We start from the raw sequence: 22500 nt of genomic DNA on the forward strand, positions 1-22500 counted from the left end.
GATCATTTATCTCCTCTTTCTTATTCATTAAGAGGGATACCTTTTATTCCCTTTGTCTGCAATGCAGAAATGGCTTACTAGCTGCTGCTCAGCTCTTTATGTCCATATATGGGCGTCCTTTCCTTTCTATCCACTTTGCTTAAAGTATAAACACTTATTTCTGAGTTACATGATCACGTTATATACATAATTTGTATACCATCCTCTTCGTTAGGACAATACGCATTAAATGAGACTACTTCGAGATCTGTAGCACAACAGATCTGTAGCACAACATTTAACTATATAACTCATAAAACACAATTATAGCTTACATGGTCACTTGCAAAGTGTCTTTGTTTACATAGCCTTTAGCGAGATTACAGAAGAGCAAGAAAGCATATTACTCATATCTTTGAGAGAACTTTAATGCCTTTAAGCTATAATAAGTACAGTTTGAGCTATTAATGTACTCTTAGTACATTAAGATATCTTAAGACCTTGAGAAGGACAAAAGTGTCTTGCTTTTGTGATTCTGACATCTGGCAGCTGAGTCAGAAAGGTGATTTTGGTCACGTCTTATTGATAGATAAGGAAAGGTGCTCTGCTTTGCCCCTTCATGGACAAGGACTAGAGCGACTTTATTAGGTAGCCCTTGATAGAGCTGACCTTGAGAGTATTCCATCAGCCTGTCAGCATTACACAGAATTTTATTATACATTACACAAACCTCTGCAGTGGCCCAGTTTGCATGATGTGTACTAGCTCTATATGGAATTAACCCTGCACATATTCACAGAATACCCTAGTTATGTCAGAGACCATGACAGGGTTAGGGTTAGGGTTAGGGTTAGGGTTAGGGTTAGGGTTAGGGTTAGGGTTAGGGTTAGGGTTAGGGTTAGTGTAGGGTTAGAGTTAAGGGTTTAGGGTTAGGGTAAGGGTTAGGGTTAGGGTTAGGGTGTAATTAGGGTTATGGTTAGGGTTAGGGTTAGGGTTAGGGTTACGGTTATGGTTAGGGTCTGGGGTTTGGAGTTAGGGTTAGGGTTGGGTAAGCGTTAGGGTTAGAGTTAGGGTTAGGGTTAGGGTTAGGGTTAGGGTTAGGGTTAGGGTTAGGGTTAGGGTTAGGGTTAGGGTTAGGGTTAGGGTTAGGGTTAGGGTAAGGTTTGGGTTAGGGTTAAAGGTAGGGTTGGGTTAGGGTTAGGGTTATGGTTAGGGTTAAGGTTTAGGTTTAAGGTTAGGGTTAGGGTTAGGGTTAGGTTTAAAGTTAGGGTTGGGTTAGGGTTACGATTAGGGTTTAGAGTTAAGGTTATGGTTAGGGTTAGGTTTTAATTAGGGTTAGGGTTAGGGTTAGGGTTAGTGTTAGGGTTTAGGGTTAAGGTTAGGGTTAGGGTTTAATTAGGGTTAGGGTTAGGGTTAGGGTTAGGGTTAGGGTTAGGGTTAGGGTTAGGGTTAGGGTTAGGGTTAGGGTTAGGGTTAGGGTTAGGGTTAGGGTTAGGGTTAGGGTCTGGGGTTTGGGGTTAGGGGTTAGGGTAAGGGTTAGGGTTAAGTTTAGGGTTGGGAATTGGTTAGGGTTAGGGTTAGGGTTAGGGTTTGGTTTAGAGGTGTGTTTGGGTTAGGGTTAGGGTTGGGTAAGCGTTAGCGTTAGAGTTAGGGTTAGGGTTAGGGTCAGGGTTAAAGGTAGGGCTGGGTTTGGGTTAGGGTTAGGGTTTAGAGTTAAGGTTAGTGTTGGGTTTGAATTAGGGTTAGGGTTAGGGTTAGGGTTAGGGTTTAGGGATAAGGTTAGGGTTAGGGTTTAATTAGGATTTGGGTTAGGGTTAGGGTTGGGTAAGCGTTAGGGTTAGGGTCATGGTTTGGGGTTAGGGTTAGGGGTAGGGTTAGGATTAGGGTTTGGTTTAGGGTTGGGTTAGGGGTAGGGTTAAGGTTAAGTTTTAGGGTTACGGTTTAGGGTTAAGGTTAGGGTTACTGTAAGAGTTAGGGTTAGGGTTAGGGTTGGGTAAGCGTTAGGGTTAGGGTTAGGGTTAGGGTTAGGGTTAGGGTTAAGGTTTACGGTTAAGGCTAAGGTTAGGGTTGGGGTTGGGGTTAGGGTTTAGAGTTAATGTTAGGGTTAGGTTTGAATTAGGGTTAGGATTAGGGTTAATGTTAGGGTTTAGCGTTTAGGGTCAGGGTTAGGGTAGGGTTAGGGTTAGGGTTAGGGTTAGGGTTAGGGTTAGCGTTAGCGTTAGGGTTAGGGTTAGGGTTAGGGTTAGGGTTAGGGTTAGGGTTTGGATTAGGGTTGGGTTAGGGTTAGGGTTAGGGTTAGGGTTAGGGTTAGGGTTAGGGTTAGGGTCAGGATCAGGGTTTGGGTTTAGGGTTAGGGTTAGAGTTAGGGTAAGGGTAATGTCAGGGTAAGGGTTGTCACGGTTTGGGCCGTTAACTGCCTACACTTTTAGAAAGGATCCCTTAAGGTTTAGGGTTAAGGGTTAGGGTTAGGGTTAAGGTTAATGTTAGGGTAAGGGTAGGGTTAGGTTTAGGGTTAGGGTTAGGGTTAGGGTTAGGGTTAGGGTTAGGGTTAGGGTTAGGGTTAGGGTTAGGGTTAGGGTTAGGGTAAGGTTTAGTTTTAGGGTTAGGGTTATGGTTAGGGTTAGGGTTAGGGTTAGGGTTAGGGGTTGGGTTAGGGTTGGGTTTGGGTTAAAGGTATGGTTGGTTTAGGGTTACGTTTAGCGTTAGTGTTAGGGTTAAGGTTTAGGGTTGTTAAGGTTAGGGTTAAGGTTAGGTTTGAATTGGCGTTAGGGTTAGTGTTAGGGTTTACGGTTAAAGTTAGGGTTAGGGTTAGTGTTAGGGTTTAATAAGGGTTAAAGTTAGGGTTAGGGTTAGGGTTATGGTTGGGTTAGCATTAGGGTTAGGGTTATAAGGGTTATAAGGGTTAGGGTTAGGGTTAGGGTTAGGGTTAGGGTTAGGGTTAGGGTCAGGGTCAGGGTCAGGGTCAGGGGTTAGGGGTTAGGGTTAGGGTTAGGGTTATGGTTGGGTTAGCGTTAGGGTTAGGGTTAGAAGGGTTAGAAGGGTAAGGGTTAGGGTTAGGGTCAGGGTCAGGGGTTAGGGTTAGGCTTAGGGTTAGGGTTAGTGTTTGGGTTAGGGTTTGGTTAGGGTTAGGGTTAGGGTTAGGGGCAGGGGTAGGGGTAGGGGTAGGGTTAGGGTTAGATTTAGGGTCAGGATCAGGTTTTGGTGGTAGGTTTAGTGTTAGGGTCAGGGTCAGGGTTTTCGCAGTTCGTGCCGTTAACTGCCTACACTCTTAGAAAGGATCCCTTCCTGAGAAGGGATATGTTATCTTATTCAGAGATACACCACTAGCCGACGTTTCCTAGAAACCTGTTATGGTTCCTAGAAAATCTCTTGAACACTACAATAAATTCATAGTACCGGACTAGAGTTGAAGTATAAAAAACACATTTATTTACACTATATAATATATGCTTTTTGGTTGCAGAGCCTTAAAATGTCATATAAGGCTAGACATCATTCGTCTTAAACTTGTTTATATAGCAAGTAATCGTTCACACTCTCTATGCCTCCATAAAGGAGTATCTTCGTCAGAATATACTCATAAAGTATCCTTAGTGCAATGCACTTTCATTCAGAATATAAGGTTACAGAAATCCTGTCAAAATATGGTTAGTTCTTTGGGGAAAGATTTGGTTAGAAGCATCCTAACTTAAATGATCATAATATTTCAGTACCGAAGACACACTATACCTTGCTGTGTCATCTGTAGTCCTCTAAGAATTTAAGCTGTATGAGATCTTATGAAGTTATCCCAGAGTATCTGTATTTTCTAAGTCTTGAATCCTTTAAAGACTTCTATTAATATTCTTAACTGATCATCATTAAGATGTCTATGTACATGCTAGGCATATTCTTTCTAGTTTTAGGCTGCAGTGCTGAATATGTAAATACTATGTGTTAGCTTAAAGCTGTTTAAATTCTCTTTGGCTCTGCCAATCTGTGTATGCGCTGTACAATGTATCAGCATTGTGCACATCTCACAGAGTACAGAGAGTCTCCTTTCCCTTCAGGAACATCTCTGGTCTCCTGCTCTGAGGAGGTTCAGTAGTTCCTCTGTTAAGTAGAGGACCTTCTGACACTATCTCAGAGGTCTAGCTGTTAGCCTGGGTTCAGAATGCTGTTTAGCATTGGTAAGCCAAATCGGTTTAGTTTGTAAGAATCCATAAATCCAATGGACTCTCAGTGTTCCAATATATGGAAAGATCACTGCACTTAGGTTCCCATTAAAAGAATAGGAATTCTAAGGGTCTCTATCCTCTTCTAGGAATAGAGAAGTCTCACAAGAAGACTGTGAGTAAGATATGTTGAAATATCCAGATCTTGATACTTCAAGATACCTCAGAGAACTGCTGTCCACGCTAGGAGCAGAGTCTCAATGTTTTAGATCTCAGGCCTCTGAGATGGAGAAATGTTACTTCAGAAAGCTGCAGTCTGCAAGCAATAACAATCTGAAGCGCTGGCTGTACTGTCGTATTTATACTGTTTCTAGACTCATTAAGAGTGAAGAGCGATCATTTATCTCCTCTTTCTTATTCATTAAGAGGGATACCTTTTATTCCCTTTGTCTGCAATGCAGAAATGGCTTACTAGCTGCTGCTCAGCTCTTTATGTCCATATATGGGCGTCCTTTCCTTTCTATCCACTTTGCTTAAAGTATAAACACTTATTTCTGAGTTACATGATCACGTTATATACATAATTTGTATACCATCCTCTTCGTTAGGACAATACGCATTAAATGAGACTACTTCGAGATCTGTAGCACAACAGATCTGTAGCACAACATTTAACTATATAACTCATAAAACACAATTATAGCTTACATGGTCACTTGCAAAGTGTCTTTGTTTACATAGCCTTTAGCGAGATTACAGAAGAGCAAGAAAGCATATTACTCATATCTTTGAGAGAACTTTAATGCCTTTAAGCTATAATAAGTACAGTTTGAGCTATTAATGTACTCTTAGTACATTAAGATATCTTAAGACCTTGAGAAGGACAAAAGTGTCTTGCTTTTGTGATTCTGACATCTGGCAGCTGAGTCAGAAAGGTGATTTTGGTCACGTCTTATTGATAGATAAGGAAAGGTGCTCTGCTTTGCCCCTTCATGGACAAGGACTAGAGCGACTTTATTAGGTAGCCCTTGATAGAGCTGACCTTGAGAGTATTCCATCAGCCTGTCAGCATTACACAGAATTTTATTATACATTACACAAACCTCTGCAGTGGCCCAGTTTGCATGATGTGTACTAGCTCTATATGGAATTAACCCTGCACATATTCACAGAATACCCTAGTTATGTCAGAGACCATGACAGGGTTAGGGTTAGGGTTAGGGTTAGGGTTAGGGTTAGGGTTAGGGTTAGGGTTAGGGTTAGGGTTAGGGTAGGGTTAGAGTTAAGGGTTTAGGGTTAGGGTAAGGGTTAGGGTTAGGGTTAGGGTGTAATTAGGGTTATGGTTAGGGTTAGGGTTAGGGTTAGGGTTACGGTTATGGTTAGGGTCTGGGGTTTGGAGTTAGGGTTAGGGTTGGGTAAGCGTTAGGGTTAGAGTTAGGGTTAGGGTTAGGGTTAGGGTTAGGGTTAGGGTTAGGGTTAGGGTTAGGGTTAGGGTTAGGGTTAGGGTTAGGGTTAGGGTTAGGGTAAGGTTTGGGTTAGGGTTAAAGGTAGGGTTGGGTTAGGGTTAGGGTTATGGTTAGGGTTAAGGTTTAGGTTTAAGGTTAGGGTTAGGGTTAGGGTTAGGTTTAAAGTTAGGGTTGGGTTAGGGTTACGATTCGGGTTTAGAGTTAAGGTTATGGTTAGGGTTAGGTTTTAATTAGGGTTAGGGTTAGGGTTAGGGTTAGTGTTAGGGTTTAGGGTTAAGGTTAGGGTTAGGGTTTAATTAGGGTTAGGGTTAGGGTTAGGGTTAGGGTTAGGGTTAGGGTTAGGGTTAGGGTTAGGGTTAGGGTTAGGGTTAGGGTTAGGGTTAGGGTTAGGGTTAGGGTTAGGGTCTGGGGTTTGGGGTTAGGGGTTAGGGTAAGGGTTAGGGTTAAGTTTAGGGTTGGGAATTGGTTAGGGTTAGGGTTAGGGTTAGGGTTTGGTTTAGAGGTGTGTTTGGGTTAGGGTTAGGGTTGGGTAAGCGTTAGCGTTAGAGTTAGGGTTAGGGTTAGGGTCAGGGTTAAAGGTAGGGCTGGGTTTGGGTTAGGGTTAGGGTTTAGAGTTAAGGTTAGTGTTGGGTTTGAATTAGGGTTAGGGTTAGGGTTAGGGTTAGGGTTTAGGGATAAGGTTAGGGTTAGGGTTTAATTAGGATTTGGGTTAGGGTTAGGGTTGGGTAAGCGTTAGGGTTAGGGTCATGGTTTGGGGTTAGGGTTAGGGGTAGGGTTAGGATTAGGGTTTGGTTTAGGGTTGGGTTAGGGGTAGGGTTAAGGTTAAGTTTTAGGGTTACGGTTTAGGGTTAAGGTTAGGGTTACTGTAAGAGTTAGGGTTAGGGTTAGGGTTGGGTAAGCGTTAGGGTTAGGGTTAGGGTTAGGGTTAGGGTTAGGGTTAAGGTTTACGGTTAAGGCTAAGGTTAGGGTTGGGGTTGGGGTTAGGGTTTAGAGTTAATGTTAGGGTTAGGTTTGAATTAGGGTTAGGATTAGGGTTAATGTTAGGGTTTAGCGTTTAGGGTCAGGGTTAGGGTAGGGTTAGGGTTAGGGTTAGGGTTAGGGTTAGGGTTAGGGTTAGGGTTAGCGTTAGCGTTAGCGTTAGGGTTAGGGTTAGGGTTAGGGTTAGGGTTAGGGTTTGGATTAGGGTTGGGTTAGGGTTAGGGTTAGGGTTAGGGTTAGGGTTAGGGTTAGGGTTAGGGTCAGGATCAGGGTTTGGGTTTAGGGTTAGGGTTAGAGTTAGGGTAAGGGTAATGTCAGGGTAAGGGTTGTCACGGTTTGGGCCGTTAACTGCCTACACTTTTAGAAAGGATCCCTTAAGGTTTAGGGTTAAGGGTTAGGGTTAGGGTTAGGGTTAATGTTAGGGTAAGGGTAGGGTTAGGTTTAGGGTTAGGGTTAGGGTTAGGGTTAGGGTTAGGGTTAGGGTTAGGGTTAGGGTAAGGTTTAGTTTTAGGGTTAGGGTTATGGTTAGGGTTAGGGTTAGGGTTAGGGTTAGGGGTTGGGTTAGGGTTGGGTTTGGGTTAAAGGTATGGTTGGTTTAGGGTTACGTTTAGCGTTAGTGTTAGGGTTAAGGTTTAGCGTTGTTAAGGTTAGGGTTAAGGTTAGGTTTGAATTGGCGTTAGGGTTAGTGTTAGGGTTTACGGTTAAAGTTAGGGTTAGGGTTAGTGTTAGGGTTTAATAAGGGTTAAAGTTAGGGTTAGGGTTAGGGTTATGGTTGGGTTAGCATTAGGGTTAGGGTTATAAGGGTTATAAGGGTTAGGGTTAGGGTTAGGGTTAGGGTTAGGGTCAGGGTCAGGGTCAGGGTCAGGGGTTAGGGTTAGGGTTAGGGTTAGGGTTATGGTTGGGTTAGCGTTAGGGTTAGGGTTAGAAGGGTTAGAAGGGTAAGGGTTAGGGTTAGGGTCAGGGTCAGGGGTTAGGCTTAGGCTTAGGGTTAGGGTTAGTGTTTGGGTTAGGGTTTGGTTAGGGTTAGGGTTAGGGTTAGGGTTAGGGTTAGGGGCAGGGGTAGGGGTAGGGTTAGGGTTAGGGTTAGATTTAGGGTCAGGATCAGGTTTTGGTGGTAGGTTTAGTGTTAGGGTCAGGGTCAGGGTTTTCGCAGTTCGTGCCGTTAACTGCCTACACTCTTAGAAAGGATCCCTTCCTGAGAAGGGATATGTTATCTTATTCAGAGATACACCACTAGCCGACGTTTCCTAGAAACTTGTTATGGTTCCTAGAAAATCTCTTGAACACTACAATAAATTCATAGTACCGGACTAGAGTTGAAGTATAAAAAACACATTTATTTACACTATATAATATATGCTTTTTGGTTGCAGAGCCTTAAAATGTCATATAAGGCTAGACATCATTCGTCTTAAACTTGTTTATATAGCAAGTAATCGTTCACACTCTCTATGCCTCCATAAAGGAGTATCTTCGTCAGAATATACTCATAAAGTATCCTTAGTGCAATGCACTTTCATTCAGAATATAAGGTTACAGAAATCCTGTCAAAATATGGTTAGTTCTTTGGGGAAAGATTTGGTTAGAAGCATCCTAACTTAAATGATCATAATATTTCAGTACCGAAGACACACTATACCTTGCTGTGTCATCTGTAGTCCTCTAAGAATTTAAGCTGTATGAGATCTTATGAAGTTATCCCAGAGTATCTGTATTTTCTAAGTCTTGAATCCTTTAAAGACTTCTATTAATATTCTTAACTGATCATCATTAAGATGTCTATGTACATGCTAGGCATATTCTTTCTAGTTTTAGGCTGCAGTGCTGAATATGTAAATACTATGTGTTAGCTTAAAGCTGTTTAAATTCTCTTTGGCTCTGCCAATCTGTGTATGCGCTGTACAATGTATCAGCATTGTGCACATCTCACAGAGTACAGAGAGTCTCCTTTCCCTTCAGGAACATCTCTGGTCTCCTGCTCTGAGGAGGTTCAGTAGTTCCTCTGTTAAGTAGAGGACCTTCTGACACTATCTCAGAGGTCTAGCTGTTAGCCTGGGTTCAGAATGCTGTTTAGCATTGGTAAGCCAAATCGGTTTAGTTTGTAAGAATCCATAAATCCAATGGACTCTCAGTGTTCCAATATATGGAAAGATCACTGCACTTAGGTTCCCATTAAAAGAATAGGAATTCTAAGGGTCTCTATCCTCTTCTAGGAATAGAGAAGTCTCACAAGAAGACTGTGAGTAAGATATGTTGAAATATCCAGATCTTGATACTTCAAGATACCTCAGAGAACTGCTGTCCACGCTAGGAGCAGAGTCTCAATGTTTTAGATCTCAGGCCTCTGAGATGGAGAAATGTTACTTCAGAAAGCTGCAGTCTGCAAGCAATAACAATCTGAAGCGCTGGCTGTACTGTCGTATTTATACTGTTTCTAGACTCATTAAGAGTGAAGAGCGATCATTTATCTCCTCTTTCTTATTCATTAAGAGGGATACCTTTTATTCCCTTTGTCTGCAATGCAGAAATGGCTTACTAGCTGCTGCTCAGCTCTTTATGTCCATATATGGGCGTCCTTTCCTTTCTATCCACTTTGCTTAAAGTATAAACACTTATTTCTGAGTTACATGATCACGTTATATACATAATTTGTATACCATCCTCTTCGTTAGGACAATACGCATTAAATGAGACTACTTCGAGATCTGTAGCACAACAGATCTGTAGCACAACATTTAACTATATAACTCATAAAACACAATTATAGCTTACATGGTCACTTGCAAAGTGTCTTTGTTTACATAGCCTTTAGCGAGATTACAGAAGAGCAAGAAAGCATATTACTCATATCTTTGAGAGAACTTTAATGCCTTTAAGCTATAATAAGTACAGTTTGAGCTATTAATGTACTCTTAGTACATTAAGATATCTTAAGACCTTGAGAAGGACAAAAGTGTCTTGCTTTTGTGATTCTGACATCTGGCAGCTGAGTCAGAAAGGTGATTTTGGTCACGTCTTATTGATAGATAAGGAAAGGTGCTCTGCTTTGCCCCTTCATGGACAAGGACTAGAGCGACTTTATTAGGTAGCCCTTGATAGAGCTGACCTTGAGAGTATTCCATCAGCCTGTCAGCATTACACAGAATTTTATTATACATTACACAAACCTCTGCAGTGGCCCAGTTTGCATGATGTGTACTAGCTCTATATGGAATTAACCCTGCACATATTCACAGAATACCCTAGTTATGTCAGAGACCATGACAGGGTTAGGGTTAGGGTTAGGGTTAGGGTTAGGGTTAGGGTTAGGGTTAGGGTTAGGGTTAGGGTTAGGGTAGGGTTAGAGTTAAGGGTTTAGGGTTAGGGTAAGGGTTAGGGTTAGGGTTAGGGTGTAATTAGGGTTATGGTTAGGGTTAGGGTTAGGGTTAGGGTTACGGTTATGGTTAGGGTCTGGGGTTTGGAGTTAGGGTTAGGGTTGGGTAAGCGTTAGGGTTAGAGTTAGGGTTAGGGTTAGGGTTAGGGTTAGGGTTAGGGTTAGGGTTAGGGTTAGGGTTAGGGTTAGGGTTAGGGTTAGGGTTAGGGTAAGGTTTGGGTTAGGGTTAAAGGTAGGGTTGGGTTAGGGTTAGGGTTATGGTTAGGGTTAAGGTTTAGGTTTAAGGTTAGGGTTAGGGTTAGGGTTAGGTTTAAAGTTAGGGTTGGGTTAGGGTTACGATTCGGGTTTAGAGTTAAGGTTATGGTTAGGGTTAGGTTTTAATTAGGGTTAGGGTTAGGGTTAGGGTTAGTGTTAGGGTTTAGGGTTAAGGTTAGGGTTAGGGTTTAATTAGGGTTAGGGTTAGGGTTAGGGTTAGGGTTAGGGTTAGGGTTAGGGTTAGGGTTAGGGTTAGGGTTAGGGTTAGGGTTAGGGTTAGGGTTAGGGTTAGGGTTAGGGTCTGGGGTTTGGGGTTAGGGGTTAGGGTAAGGGTTAGGGTTAAGTTTAGGGTTGGGAATTGGTTAGGGTTAGGGTTAGGGTTAGGGTTTGGTTTAGAGGTGTGTTTGGGTTAGGGTTAGGGTTGGGTAAGCGTTAGCGTTAGAGTTAGGGTTAGGGTTAGGGTCAGGGTTAAAGGTAGGGCTGGGTTTGGGTTAGGGTTAGGGTTTAGAGTTAAGGTTAGTGTTGGGTTTGAATTAGGGTTAGGGTTAGGGTTAGGGTTAGGGTTTAGGGATAAGGTTAGGGTTAGGGTTTAATTAGGATTTGGGTTAGGGTTAGGGTTGGGTAAGCGTTAGGGTTAGGGTCATGGTTTGGGGTTAGGGTTAGGGGTAGGGTTAGGATTAGGGTTTGGTTTAGGGTTGGGTTAGGGGTAGGGTTAAGGTTAAGTTTTAGGGTTACGGTTTAGGGTTAAGGTTAGGGTTACTGTAAGAGTTAGGGTTAGGGTTAGGGTTGGGTAAGCGTTAGGGTTAGGGTTAGGGTTAGGGTTAGGGTTAGGGTTAAGGTTTACGGTTAAGGCTAAGGTTAGGGTTGGGGTTGGGGTTAGGGTTTAGAGTTAATGTTAGGGTTAGGTTTGAATTAGGGTTAGGATTAGGGTTAATGTTAGGGTTTAGCGTTTAGGGTCAGGGTTAGGGTAGGGTTAGGGTTAGGGTTAGGGTTAGGGTTAGGGTTAGGGTTAGGGTTAGCGTTAGCGTTAGCGTTAGGGTTAGGGTTAGGGTTAGGGTTAGGGTTAGGGTTTGGATTAGGGTTGGGTTAGGGTTAGGGTTAGGGTTAGGGTTAGGGTTAGGGTTAGGGTCAGGATCAGGGTTTGGGTTTAGGGTTAGGGTTAGAGTTAGGGTAAGGGTAATGTCAGGGTAAGGGTTGTCACGGTTTGGGCCGTTAACTGCCTACACTTTTAGAAAGGATCCCTTAAGGTTTAGGGTTAAGGGTTAGGGTTAGGGTTAGGGTTAATGTTAGGGTAAGGGTAGGGTTAGGTTTAGGGTTAGGGTTAGGGTTAGGGTTAGGGTTAGGGTTAGGGTTAGGGTTAGGGTAAGGTTTAGTTTTAGGGTTAGGGTTATGGTTAGGGTTAGGGTTAGGGTTAGGGTTAGGGGTTGGGTTAGGGTTGGGTTTGGGTTAAAGGTATGGTTGGTTTAGGGTTACGTTTAGCGTTAGTGTTAGGGTTAAGGTTTAGCGTTGTTAAGGTTAGGGTTAAGGTTAGGTTTGAATTGGCGTTAGGGTTAGTGTTAGGGTTTACGGTTAAAGTTAGGGTTAGGGTTAGTGTTAGGGTTTAATAAGGGTTAAAGTTAGGGTTAGGGTTAGGGTTATGGTTGGGTTAGCATTAGGGTTAGGGTTATAAGGGTTATAAGGGTTAGGGTTAGGGTTAGGGTTAGGGTTAGGGTCAGGGTCAGGGTCAGGGTCAGGGGTTAGGGTTAGGGTTAGGGTTAGGGTTATGGTTGGGTTAGCGTTAGGGTTAGGGTTAGAAGGGTTAGAAGGGTAAGGGTTAGGGTTAGGGTCAGGGTCAGGGGTTAGGCTTAGGCTTAGGGTTAGGGTTAGTGTTTGGGTTAGGGTTTGGTTAGGGTTAGGGTTAGGGTTAGGGTTAGGGTTAGGGGCAGGGGTAGGGGTAGGGTTAGGGTTAGGGTTAGATTTAGGGTCAGGATCAGGTTTTGGTGGTAGGTTTAGTGTTAGGGTCAGGGTCAGGGTTTTCGCAGTTCGTGCCGTTAACTGCCTACACTCTTAGAAAGGATCCCTTCCTGAGAAGGGATATGTTATCTTATTCAGAGATACACCACTAGCCGACGTTTCCTAGAAACTTGTTATGGTTCCTAGAAAATCTCTTGAACACTACAATAAATTCATAGTACCGGACTAGAGTTGAAGTATAAAAAACACATTTATTTACACTATATAATATATGCTTTTTGGTTGCAGAGCCTTAAAATGTCATATAAGGCTAGACATCATTCGTCTTAAACTTGTTTATATAGCAAGTAATCGTTCACACTCTCTATGCCTCCATAAAGGAGTATCTTCGTCAGAATATACTCATAAAGTATCCTTAGTGCAATGCACTTTCATTCAGAATATAAGGTTACAGAAATCCTGTCAAAATATGGTTAGTTCTTTGGGGAAAGATTTGGTTAGAAGCATCCTAACTTAAATGATCATAATATTTCAGTACCGAAGACACACTATACCTTGCTGTGTCATCTGTAGTCCTCTAAGAATTTAAGCTGTATGAGATCTTATGAAGTTATCCCAGAGTATCTGTATTTTCTAAGTCTTGAATCCTTTAAAGACTTCTATTAATATTCTTAACTGATCATCATTAAGATGTCTATGTACATGCTAGGCATATTCTTTCTAGTTTTAGGCTGCAGTGCTGAATATGTAAATACTATGTGTTAGCTTAAAGCTGTTTAAATTCTCTTTGGCTCTGCCAATCTGTGTATGCGCTGTACAATGTATCAGCATTGTGCACATCTCACAGAGTACAGAGAGTCTCCTTTCCCTTCAGGAACATCTCTGGTCTCCTGCTCTGAGGAGGTTCAGTAGTTCCTCTGTTAAGTAGAGGACCTTCTGACACTATCTCAGAGGTCTAGCTGTTAGCCTGGGTTCAGAATGCTGTTTAGCATTGGTAAGCCAAATCGGTTTAGTTTGTAAGAATCCATAAATCCAATGGACTCTCAGTGTTCCAATATATGGAAAGATCACTGCACTTAGGTTCCCATTAAAAGAATAGGAATTCTAAGGGTCTCTATCCTCTTCTAGGAATAGAGAAGTCTCACAAGAAGACTGTGAGTAAGATATGTTGAAATATCCAGATCTTGATACTTCAAGATACCTCAGAGAACTGCTGTCCACGCTAGGAGCAGAGTCTCAATGTTTTAGATCTCAGGCCTCTGAGATGGAGAAATGTTACTTCAGAAAGCTGCAGTCTGCAAGCAATAACAATCTGAAGCGCTGGCTGTACTGTCGTATTTATACTGTTTCTAGACTCATTAAGAGTGAAGAGCGATCATTTATCTCCTCTTTCTTATTCATTAAGAGGGATACCTTTTATTCCCTTTGTCTGCAATGCAGAAATGGCTTACTAGCTGCTGCTCAGCTCTTTATGTCCATATATGGGCGTCCTTTCCTTTCTATCCACTTTGCTTAAAGTATAAACACTTATTTCTGAGTTACATGATCACGTTATATACATAATTTGTATACCATCCTCTTCGTTAGGACAATACGCATTAAATGAGACTACTTCAAGATCTGTAGCACAACAGATCTGTAGCACAACATTTAACTATATAACTAATAAAACACAATTATAGCTTACATGGTCACTTGCAAAGTGTCTTTGTTTACATAGCCTTTAGCGAGATTACAGAAGAGCAAGAAAGCATATTACTCATATCTTTGAGAGAACTTTAATGCCTTTAAGCTATAATAAGTACAGTTTGAGCTATTAATGTACTCTTAGTACATTAAGATATCTTAAGACCTTGAGAAGGACAAAAGTGTCTTGCTTTTGTGATTCTGACATCTGGCAGCTGAGTCAGAAAGGTGATTTTGGTCACGTCTTATTGATAGATAAGGAAAGGTGCTCTGCTTTGCCCCTTCATGGACAAGGACTAGAGCGACTTTATTAGGTAGCCCTTGATAGAGCTGACCTTGAGAGTATTCCATCAGCCTGTCAGCATTACACAGAATTTTATTATACATTACACAAACCTCTGCAGTGGCCCAGTTTGCATGATGTGTACTAGCTCTATATGGAATCAACCCTGCACATATTCACAGAATACCCTAGTTCTGTCAGAGACCATGACAGGGTTAGGGTTAGGGTTAGGGTTAGGGTTAGGGTTAGGGTTAGGGTTAGGGTAGGGTTAGAGTTAAGGGTTTAGGGTTAGGGTAAGGGTTAGGGTTAGGGTTAGGGTGTAATTAGGGTTATGGTTAGGGTTAGGGTTAGGGTTAGGGTTAGGGTTAGGGTTACGGTTATGGTTAGGGTCTGGGGTTTGGAGTTAGGGTTAGGGTTAGGGTTGGGTAAGAGTTAGGGTTAGAGTTAGGGTTAGGGTTAGGGTTAGGGTTAGGGTTAGGGTTAGGGTTAGGGTTAGGGTTAGGGTAAGGTTTGGGTTAGGGTTAAAGGTAGGGTTGGGTTAGGGTTAGGGTTAGGGTTAGGGTTATGGTTAAGGTTTAGGTTTAAGGTTAGGGTTAGGGTTAGGGTTAGGTTTAAAGTTAGGGTTGGGTTAGGGTTACGATTAGGGTTTAGAGTTAAGGTTATGGTTAGGGTTAGGTTTTAATTAGGGTTAGGGTTAGGGTTAGGGTTAGTGTTAGGGTTTAGGGTTAAGGTTAGGGTTAGGGTTTAATTAGGGTTAGGGTTAGGGTTAGGGTTAGGGTTAGGGTTAGGGTTAGGGTTAGGGTTAGGGTTAGGGTCTGGGGTTTGGGGTTAGGGGTTAGGGTGAGGGTTAGGGTTAAGTTTAGGGTTGGGAATTGGTTAGGGTTAGGGTTAGGGTTAGGGTTTGGTTTAGAGGTGTGTTTGGGTTAGGGTTAGGGTTGGGGAAGCGTTAGCGTTAGAGTTAGGGTTAGGGTTAGGGTCAGGGTTAAAGGTAGGGCTGGGTTTGGGTTAGGGTTAGGGTTTAGAGTTAAGGTTAGTGTTGGGTTTGAATTAGGGTTACGGTTAGGGTTAGGGTTAGGGTTTAGGGATAAGGTTAGGGTTAGGGTTTAATTAGGATTTGGGTTAGGGTTAGGGTTGGGTAAGCGTTAGGGTTAGGGTCATGGTTTGGGGTTAGGGTTAGGGGTAGGGTTAGGATTAGGGTTTGGTTTAGGGTTGGGTTAGGGGTAGGGTTAAGGTTAAGGTTTAGGGTTACGGTTTAGGGTTAAGGTTAGGGTTACTGTAAGAGTTAGGGTTAGGGTTAGGGTTGGGTAAGCGTTAGGGTTAGGGTTAGGGTTAGGGTTAGGGTTAAGGTTTACGGTTAAGGCTAAGGTTAGGGTTGGGATTGGGGTTAGGGTTTAGAGTTAATGTTAGTTAGGGTTAGGTTTGAATTAGGGTTAGGATTAGGGTTAATGTTAGGGTTTAGCGTTTAGGGTCAGGGTTAGGGTAGGGTTAGGGTTAGGGTTAGGGTTAGGGTTAGGGTTAGGGTTAGGGTTAGCGTTAGCGTTAGCGTTAGGGTTAGGGTTAGGGTTAGGGTTAGGGTTAGGGTTTGGATTAGGGTTGGGTTAGGGTTAGGGTTAGGGTTAGGGTTAGGGTTAGGGTTAGGGTCAGGATCAGGGTTTGGGTTTAGGGTTAGGGTTAGAGTTAGGGTAAGGGTAATGTCAGGGTAAGGGTTGTCACGGTTTGGGCCGTTAACTGCCTACACTTTTAGAAAGGATCCCTTAAGGTTTAGGGTTAAGGGTTAGGGTTAGGGTTAGGGTTAATGTTAGGGTAAGGGTAGGGTTAGGTTTAGGGTTAGGGTTAGGGTTAGGGTTAGGGTTAGGGTTAGGGTTAGGGTTAGGGTAAGGTTTAGTTTTAGGGTTAGGGTTATGGTTAGGGTTAGGGTTAGGGTTAGGGTTAGGGGTTGGGTTAGGGTTGGGTTTGGGTTAAAGGTATGGTTGGTTTAGGGTTACGTTTAGCGTTAGTGTTAGGGTTAAGGTTTAGCGTTGTTAAGGTTAGGGTTAAGGTTAGGTTTGAATTGGCGTTAGGGTTAGTGTTAGGGTTTACGGTTAAAGTTAGGGTTAGGGTTAGTGTTAGGGTTTAATAAGGGTTAAAGTTAGGGTTAGGGTTAGGGTTATGGTTGGGTTAGCATTAGGGTTAGGGTTATAAGGGTTATAAGGGTTAGGGTTAGGGTTAGGGTTAGGGTTAGGGTCAGGGTCAGGGTCAGGGTCAGGGGTTAGGGTTAGGGTTAGGGTTAGGGTTATGGTTGGGTTAGCGTTAGGGTTAGGGTTAGAAGGGTTAGAAGGGTAAGGGTTAGGGTTAGGGTCAGGGTCAGGGGTTAGGCTTAGGCTTAGGGTTAGGGTTAGTGTTTGGGTTAGGGTTTGGTTAGGGTTAGGGTTAGGGTTAGGGTTAGGGGCAGGGGTAGGGTTAGGGTTAGGGTTAGGGTTAGATTTAGGGTCAGGATCAGGTTTTGGTGGTAGGTTTAGTGTTAGGGTCAGGGTCAGGGTTTTCGCAGTTCGTGCCGTTAACTGCCTACACTCTTAGAAAGGATCCCTTCCTGAGAAGGGATATGTTATCTTATTCAGAGATACACCACTAGCCGACGTTTCCTAGAAATTTGTTATGGTTCCTAGAAAATCTCTTGAACACTACAATAAATTCATAGTACCGGACTAGAGTTGAAGTATAAAAAACACATTTATTTACACTATATAATATATGCTTTTTGGTTGCAGAGCCTTAAAATGTCATATAAGGCTAGACATCATTCGTCTTAAACTTGTTTATATAGCAAGTAATCGTTCACACTCTCTATGCCTCCATAAAGGAGTATCTTCGTCAGAATATACTCATAAAGTATCCTTAGTGCAATGCACTTTCATTCAGAATATAAGGTTACAGAAATCCTGTCAAAATATGGTTAGTTCTTTGGGGAAAGATTTGGTTAGAAGCATCCTAACTTAAATGATCATAATATTTCAGTACCGAAGACACACTATACCTTGCTGTGTCATCTGTAGTCCTCTAAGAATTTAAGCTGTATGAGATCTTATGAAGTTATCCCAGAGTATCTGTATTTTCTAAGTCTTGAATCCTTTAAAGACTTCTATTAATATTCTTAACTGATCATCATTAAGATGTCTATGTACATGCTAGGCATATTCTTTCTAGTTTTAGGCTGCAGTGCTGAATATGTAAATACTATGTGTTAGCTTAAAGCTGTTTAAATTCTCTTTGGCTCTGCCAATCTGTGTATGCGCTGTACAATGTATCAGCATTGTGCACATCTCACAGAGTACAGAGAGTCTCCTTTCCCTTCAGGAACATCTCTGGTCTCCTGCTCTGAGGAGGTTCAGTAATTCCTCTGTTAAGTAGAGGACCTTCTGACACTATCTCAGAGGTCTAGCTGTTAGCCTGGGTTCAGAATGCTGTTTAGCATTGGTAAGCCAAATCGGTTTAGTTTGTAAGAATCCATAAATCCAATGGACTCTCAGTGTTCCAATATATGGAAAGATCACTGCACTTAGGTTCCCATTAAAAGAATAGGAATTCTAAGGGTCTCTATCCTCTTCTAGGAATAGAGAAGTCTCACAAGAAGACTGTGAGTAAGATATGTTGAAATATCCAGATCTTGATACTTCAAGATACCTCAGAGAACTGCTGTCCACGCTAGGAGCAGAGTCTCAATGTTTTAGATCTCAGGCCTCTGAGATGGAGAAATGTTACTTCAGAAAGCTGCAGTCTGCAAGCAATAACAATCTGAAGCGCTGGCTGTACTGTCGTATTTATACTGTTTCTAGACTCATTAAGAGTGAAGAGCGATCATTTATCTCCTCTTTCTTATTCATTAAGAGGGATACCTTTTATTCCCTTTGTCTGCAATGCAGAAATGGCTTACTAGCTGCTGCTCAGCTCTTTATGTCCATATATGGGCGTCCTTTCCTTTCTATCCACTTTGCTTAAAGTATAAACACTTATTTCTGAGTTACATGATCACGTTATATACATAATTTGTATACCATCCTCTTCGTTAGGACAATACGCATTAAATGAGACTACTTCAAGATCTGTAGCACAACAGATCTGTAGCACAACATTTAACTATATAACTAATAAAACACAATTATAGCTTACATGGTCACTTGCAAAGTGTCTTTGTTTACATAGCCTTTAGCGAGATTACAGAAGAGCAAGAAAGCATATTACTCATATCTTTGAGAGAACTTTAAAGCCTTTAAGCTATAATAAGTACAGTTTGAGCTATTAATGTACTCTTAGTACATTAAGATATCTTAAGACCTTGAGAAGGACAAAAGTGTCTTGCTTTTGTGATTCTGACATCTGGCAGCTGAGTCAGAAAGGTGATTTTGGTCACGTCTTATTGATAGATAAGGAAAGGTGCTCTGCTTTGCCCCTTCATGGACAAGGACTAGAGCGACTTTATTAGGTAGCCCTTGATAGAGCTGACCTTGAGAGTATTCCATCAGCCTGTCAGCATTACACAGAATTTTATTATACATTACACAAACCTCTGCAGTGGCCCAGTTTGCATGATGTGTACTAGCTCTATATGGAATTAACCCTGCACATATTCACAGAATACCCTAGTTCTGTCAGAGACCATGACAGGGTTAGGGTTAGGGTTAGGGTTAGGGTTAGGGTTAGGGTTAGGGTTAGGGTAGGGTTAGAGTTAAGGGTTTAGGGTTAGGGTAAGGGTTAGGGTTAGGGTTAGGGTGTAATTAGGGTTATGGTTAGGGTTAGGGTTAGGGTTAGGGTTAGGGTTAGGGTTACGGTTATGGTTAGGGTCTGGGGTTTGGAGTTAGGGTTAGGGTTAGGGTTGGGTAAGAGTTAGGGTTAGAGTTAGGGTTAGGGTTAGGGTTAGGGTTAGGGTTAGGGTTAGGGTTAGGGTTAGGGTTAGGGTAAGGTTTGGGTTAGGGTTAAAGGTAGGGTTGGGTTAGGGTTAGGGTTAGGGTTATGGTTAAGGTTTAGGTTTAAGGTTAGGGTTAGGGTTAGGGTTAGGTTTAAAGTTAGGGTTGGGTTAGGGTTACGATTAGGGTTTAGAGTTAAGGTTATGGTTAGGGTTAGGTTTTAATTAGGGTTAGGGTTAGGGTTAGGGTTAGTGTTAGGGTTTAGGGTTAAGGTTAGGGTTAGGGTTTAATTAGGGTTAGGGTTAGGGTTAGGGTTAGGGTTAGGGTTAGGGTTAGGGTTAGGGTTAGGGTTAGGGTTAGGGTTAGGGTCTGGGGTTTGGGGTTAGGGGTTAGGGTGAGGGTTAGGGTTAAGTTTAGGGTTGGGAATTGGTTAGGGTTAGGGTTAGGGTTAGGGTTTGGTTTAGAGGTGTGTTTGGGTTAGGGTTAGGGTTGGGGAAGCGTTAGCGTTAGAGTTAGGGTTAGGGTTAGGGTCAGGGTTAAAGGTAGGGCTGGGTTTGGGTTAGGGTTAGGGTTTAGAGTTAAGGTTAGTGTTGGGTTTGAATTAGGGTTACGGTTAGGGTTAGGGTTAGGGTTTAGGGATAAGGTTAGGGTTAGGGTTTAATTAGGATTTGGGTTAGGGTTAGGGTTGGGTAAGCGTTAGGGTTAGGGTCATGGTTTGGGGTTAGGGTTAGGGGTAGGGTTAGGATTAGGGTTTGGTTTAGGGTTGGGTTAGGGGTAGGGTTAAGGTTAAGGTTTAGGGTTACGGTTTAGGGTTAAGGTTAGGGTTACTGTAAGAGTTAGGGTTAGGGTTAGGGTTGGGTAAGCGTTAGGGTTAGGGTTAGGGTTAGGGTTAGGGTTAAGGTTTACGGTTAAGGCTAAGGTTAGGGTTGGGATTGGGGTTAGGGTTTAGAGTTAATGTTAGTTAGGGTTAGGTTTGAATTAGGGTTAGGATTAGGGTTAATGTTAGGGTTTAGCGTTTAGGGTCAGGGTTAGGGTAGGGTTAGGGTTAGGGTTAGGGTTAGGGTTAGCGTTAGGGTTAGGGTTAGGGTTAGGGTTAGGGTTAGGGTTAGGGTTAGGGTTAGGGTTAGGGTTAGGGTTAGGGTTTGGATTAGGGTTGGGTTAGGGTTAGGGTTAGGGTTAAGATTAGGGTTAGGGTTAGGGTTAGGGTTAGGGTTAGGGTTAGGGTTAGGGTTAGGGTTAGGGTTAGGGTTAGGGTTAGGGTCAGGATCAGGGTTTGGGTTTAGGGTTAGGGTTAGAGTTAGGGTAAGGGTAATGTCAGGGTAAGGGTTGTCACGGTTTGGGCCGTTAACTGCCTACACTTTTAGAAAGGATCCCTTAAGGTTTAGGGTTAAGGGTTAGGGTTAGGGTTAGGGTTAATGTTAGGGTAAGGGTAGGGTTAGGGTTAGGGTTAGGGTTAGGGTTAGGGTTAGGGTTAGGGTTAGGGTTAGGGTTAGGGTTAGGGTTAGGGTAAGGTTTAGTTTTAGGGTTAGGGTTATGGTTAGGGTTAGGGTTAGGGTTAGGGTTAGGGTTAGGGGTTGGGTTAGGGTTGGGTTTGGGTTAAAGGTATGGTTGGTTTAGGGTTACGTTTAGCGTTAGTGTTAGGGTTAAGGTTTAGCGTTGTTAAGGTTAGGGTTAAGGTTAGGTTTGAATTGGCGTTAGGGTTAGTGTTAGGGTTTACGGTTAAAGTTAGGGTTAGGGTTAGTGTTAGGGTTTAATAAGGGTTAAAGTTAGGGTTAGGGTTAGGGTTATGGTTGGGTTAGCATTAGGGTTAGGGTTATAAGGGTTATAAGGGTTAGGGTTAGGGTTAGGGTTAGGGTTAGGGTCAGGGTCAGGGTCAGGGTCAGGGGTTAGGGTTAGGGTTAGGGTTATGGTTGGGTTAGCGTTAGGGTTAGGGTTAGAAGGGTTAGAAGGGTAAGGGTTAGGGTTAGGGTCAGGGTCAGGGGTTAGGCTTAGGCTTAGGGTTAGGGTTAGTGTTTGGGTTAGGGTTTGGTTAGGGTTAGGGTTAGGGTTAGGGTTAGGGGCAGGGGTAGGGGTAGGGTTAGGGTTAGGGTTAGATTTAGGGTCAGGATCAGGTTTTGGTGGTAGGTTTAGTGTTAGGGTCAGGGTCAGGGTTTTCGCAGTTCGTGCCGTTAACTGCCTACACTCTTAGAAAGGATCCCTTCCTGAGAAGGGATATGTTATCTTATTCAGAGATACACCACTAGCCGACGTTTCCTAGAAACTTGTTATGGTTCCTAGAAAATCTCTTGAACACTACAATAAATTCATAGTACCGGACTAGAGTTGAAGTATAAAAAACACATTTATTTACACTATATAATATATGCTTTTTGGTTGCAGAGCCTTAAAATGTCATATAAGGCTAGACATCATTCGTCTTAAACTTGTTTATATAGCAAGTAATCGTTCACACTCTCTATGCCTCCATAAAGGAGTATCTTCGTCAGAATATACTCATAAAGTATCCTTAGTGCAATGCACTTTCATTCAGAATATAAGGTTACAGAAATCCTGTCAAAATATGGTTAGTTCTTTGGGGAAAGATTTGGTTAGAAGCATCCTAACTTAAATGATCATAATATTTCAGTACCGAAGACACACTATACCTTGCTGTGTCATCTGTAGTCCTCTAAGAATTTAAGCTGTATGAGATCTTATGAAGTTATCCCAGAGTATCTGTATTTTCTAAGTCTTGAATCCTTTAAAGACTTCTATTAATATTCTTAACTGATCATCATTAAGATGTCTATGTACATGCTAGGCATATTCTTTCTAGTTTTAGGCTGCAGTGCTGAATATGTAAATACTATGTGTTAGCTTAAAGCTTTTTAAATTCTCTTTGGCTCTGCCAATCTGTGTATGCGCTGTACAATGTATCAGCATTGTGCACATCTCACAGAGTACAGAGAGTCTCCTTTCCCTTCAGGAACATCTCTGGTCTCCTGCTCTGAGGAGGTTCAGTAGTTCCTCTGTTAAGTAGAGGACCTTCTGACACTATCTCAGAGGTCTAGCTGTTAGCCTGGGTTCAGAATGCTGTTTAGCATTGGTAAGCCAAATCGGTTTAGTTTGTAAGAATCCATAAATCCAATGGACTCTCAGTGTTCCAATATATGGAAAGATCACTGCACTTAGGTTCCCATTAAAAGAATAGGAATTCTAAGGGTCTCTATCCTCTTCTAGGAATAGAGAAGTCTCACAAGAAGACTGTGAGTAAGATATGTTGAAATATCCAGATCTTGATACTTCAAGATACCTCAGAGAACTGCTGTCCACGCTAGGAGCAGAGTCTCAATGTTTTAGATCTCAGGCCTCTGAGATGGAGAAATGTTACTTCAGAAAGCTGCAGTCTGCAAGCAATAACAATCTGAAGCGCTGGCTGTACTGTCGTATTTATACTGTTTCTAGACTCATTAAGAGTGAAGAGCGATCATTTATCTCCTCTTTCTTATTCATT

The sequence above is a fragment of the Euleptes europaea genome, chromosome 9, assembly GCF_029931775.1.
Source record: "Euleptes europaea isolate rEulEur1 chromosome 9, rEulEur1.hap1, whole genome shotgun sequence".
NCBI lineage: Eukaryota > Metazoa > Chordata > Lepidosauria > Squamata > Sphaerodactylidae > Euleptes > Euleptes europaea.